Below are 4,088 nucleotides of genomic sequence, written 5' to 3'. Positions count from 1 at the left end.
CCTCAGTGATAGCTGTCAACATACCCTGGGGGAAGACATGACTCGTGTTCTCCCATCAAAAGCCACTAGACACACACAGACTGCAGATGGACACACCCACATAAGGACACCCCTTCAAGACCAGGATGGGTAACTGTTACATCTAATTTCATAGAAATAGAGAAACTTATGGAAAATGAGAAGACAGGAATTTGTTTCAAATGCAAGAACAAGAAAAATACCTCTGCACACATCCTGAGCTGACGTGTCAGTGCATCCATTTCTCACCAGGATCTCTACCTGAATCATCAGGTAAAAGGCCTCTGCCCACAACACATTATAAACAAGTGAAACTAGACAGAGCACAAAGGAAAACAAAAGCTTTGTAGGGTCTGAGGACAAGAAGGCAGAGTAGAAGGACCTGAGCTCACCTGCTCTCATGAAAACACCAAAAGCACAACTAACTGCTGAACAATCATTGACAAAACAGACTCGAACCTACTGAAAATGATATTCTCCTTCCAAAGACAAAGAAGCCACAACAAGATGGGGGCAGACACCAGAAGCAGGAGGAACTAAATTCCTGCAGCCTGTGGGACTGCAAACACAGAAAGTTAGACAAAATGAGATGGCAGAGGAATATGTTCCAGATGAAGGAACAAGATAAAATCCCAGAAGAACAAGTGAAATGGAGATAGGCAATCCACCTAAAAAAATAATTCAGAGAAATGATAGTAAAGATGATCCAAGATCTCAGAAAAAGAATGGAGGCACAGACCAAGAAGACATAAGAAATGCTTAACAAAGAGCTAGGAGATATAACAAACAAACAAACAGAGTTGAACAATACAATAACTGAAATGAAAAATACACCAGAAGGAATCAGTAGGAGAATAAATGAGGCAGAAAAACAGATAAGTGAGCTGGAAGAAAGAATTGTGGAAATCACTGCCACGGAACAGAATAAAGAAAAAAGAATGAAAAGAAATTAGGACACTTTAAGAGACATCTGGGACAACATTAAATTCACCAACATTCACATTATGGGGGTCCCAGGAGGCGAAGAGAGAGAGAAAGGGCCTGAGAAAATATGTGAAGAGATAATAGCTGAAAACTTCCCTAACATGGGAAAGGAAACAGACACCCAAGTTCAGGAAGCACAGAGAGTCCCAGGCAGGATAAACCCAAGGAGGAACACACCGAGGAACATATTAATCAAATTGACAAAAATTAAAGACAAAGAGAAAATATTAAAGCAACAAGGGAAAAGCAACAAACAACATACAAGGAAATTGCCATAAAGTAATCAGCTGATTTCTCAGCCGAAACTCTGTGGGTCAGAAGGGAGTGGCATGATATATTTCAAGTGATGAAAGGGAAAAGCCTACAACCAAGAATACTCTACACAGCAAGGCTCTCATTCAGATTTGACAAAGAAATCAAAAGCTTTACAGACAAGCAAAAGCTAAGGGAATTCAGCACCACTAGACCAGCTTTGCACCAAATGCTAAAGGAACTTCTCTAGAAGGAAAGGAAAGGTCACAACTAGAAACAAGAAAATTACGAATGGGAAAGCTCACCAATAAAGGCAAACCTAAATGTAGTAGATCATTCACACACAAATATGATATCAAAACCAGCAATTGTGAGAAGACGAGAGTACAAATGCAGGATATTGGATGTGCATTTGAAATTAAGAGACCAGCAACTTAAAACAGTCTTGTATATATACAGACTGCTACATCAAAAACTCATGGTAACCACAAACCAAAAGTCTACAATAGATGTACGCACAAAAAAGAAAAAGCAATACAAACACAACACTAAAGATAGTCATCAAATCACAATAGAAGAGAACAAAAAAGGAAGGGAAGAAAAAAGACCTATGAAAACAAGTCCAAAACAATGAATAAAATGGCAATAAGAACATACATATCAATAATTACCTGAAATGTAAACAGGTTAAACCAAAAACATAGACTGGCTGAATGCATACAAAAACAACACCCGTATATATGCTGTCTAAAAGAGACCCACTTCAGATCTAGGGACACATACAGAATGAAAGTGAGGGGATGGAAAAAGGTATTCCATGCAAATGGAAATCAAAAGAAAGCTGGAGTAGCAATACTCATATCAGACAAAATAGACCTTAAAAAAAGACTGTTACAAGAGACAAAGAAGGACACTACATAATGATCAAGCAATCCATCCAAGAAGAAGATATAGCAATTGTAAATATATATGCACCCAACACAGGAGCACCTCAATATATAAGGCAAATGCTAACAGCCATAAAAGGAGAAATTGACAGTAACACAATATAGTGAGGAGTTTTAATACCCCATTTACATCAAGGGACAGATCATCCAGACAGAAAATCAATAAGGAAACACAGGCCTTAAATGACACATTAGACCAGATGGACTTAATTGATACTTATAGAGCATTCCATCCAAAAGCAGCAGAATACACCTTCTCAAGTGCACATAGACCATTCTCCAGGATAGATCACATGCTGGGCCACAAAGCAAGCCTCAGTAAATTTAAGAAAATTGAAATCATATCTAGCACCTTGCCTGACCACAACACTACGAGATTAGAAGTCAACTACAAGAAAAAAATTGTAAAAAACACAAACATGTGGAGGCTAAACAATATATTACTAAACAACCACTGGATCACTGAAGAAATCAAACAGGAAATAAAAAATACCTAGAGACAAATGAAAATGAAAACAGGATGATCCAAAACATATGAAATGTGACAAAAGCGGTTCTAAGAGGGAACTTTATAGCAATACAATCTTACATCAGGAAATAAGAAAAATCACACATAAGCAACCCAACCTTACACCTAAGCAACTAGAGAAAGAACAAACAAAACCCAGAGTTAGCTGAAAGAAATAAATCGTAAAAATCAGAGCAGAAATAAAGGAAATAGAGATGAAGAAAACAATAGAAAACATCAATGAAACTAAAGGCTGGTTCTTTGAAAAAATAAACAAAATTGATAAACCTTTAGCCAGACTCATCAAGATAAAAAGGGAGAGGGCTCAAATCAATAAAGTTAGAAATGAAAAAGAAGTTACAACTGACACCACAGAATTACAAAGGATTATAAGACACTACTACAAGAAACTATATGCCAATAAAATGGACAACCTAGAAGAAATGGACAAATTCCTAGAAAAGTACAATCTCCCAAATCTGAACCAGGAAGAAATAGAAAGTATAAACAGACCAATCACAAGCACCGAAATTGAAACTCCCAACGAACGAAAGTACAGGACCAGATGGCTTCACAGGCGAATTCTATCAAACATTTAGAGAAGAGTTAACACTGATCCTTCTGAAACTATTTCAAAAAACTGCAGAGGAAGAAACACTCCTTAACTCATTCTACGAGGCCATTATTCTGATACCAATACCAGACAAAAATACTGCAAAAAAAAAAAAAAAAAGAGAGAATCAAAGACCAATATCACTGATGAACATAGACGTAAAAGTCCTCAACAAAATACTTGCAAACCGAATCCAACAGTGCATTAAAAGGATCATGCACCATGTAAAGTGGAATTTATCGAAGGGATGCAAGGATTTTTCAGTAACTGCAAATCAATCAGTGTGATACTCCATGTTTACAAATTGAAGAATAAAACCATATGATCATGCTCACTTTGGCAGCACATATGCTAAAATTAGAATGATACAGAGAATATTAGCATGGCCCCTGTGCAAGGATGACATGGAAATTCATAAAGCATTTCATATTTTTAACAGACATAAAGGGAGAAATTGATAGGAATACAACAATAGTAGGAGAATTTAACACCCTACTCACATCAATAGACAGATCTTCCAGACAGAGAATCAATAAGGCAACAGAGATACTAAATGATACACTAGAACAGTTAAATTTAATTGAGATTTTTAGGAAATTACATCCAAAAAAACCAGAATACACATTCTTTTTGGTGCATGTGGAACATTCTCTAGGACTGACCACATACTAGGGCACAAAACAATCCTCAGCAAATTTAAGAGTGTAGAAATTATCTCAAGCATCTTTTCCGACCACAACAGCATGAAACTAGAAATTAATGACAG

General features: G+C 36.7%; 1 non-coding gene across 1 annotated transcript; it reads left to right on the top strand.

The window, feature by feature from the left end:
* The first annotated feature begins 3,649 nt into the window (after positions 1–3,649).
* LOC137760307 (U6 spliceosomal RNA) lies at positions 3,650–3,756 on the top strand. The gene has a single exon (XR_011073271.1). It is a non-coding gene; the product is annotated as a U6 spliceosomal RNA (small nuclear RNA).
* The last annotated feature ends 332 nt before the right edge of the window (positions 3,757–4,088 follow it).

The sequence above is a fragment of the Eschrichtius robustus genome, chromosome 2, assembly GCF_028021215.1.
Source record: "Eschrichtius robustus isolate mEscRob2 chromosome 2, mEscRob2.pri, whole genome shotgun sequence".
Taxonomy (NCBI): domain Eukaryota; kingdom Metazoa; phylum Chordata; class Mammalia; order Artiodactyla; family Eschrichtiidae; genus Eschrichtius; species Eschrichtius robustus.
This window is presented reverse-complemented; position numbering and strand designations above follow the sequence as displayed.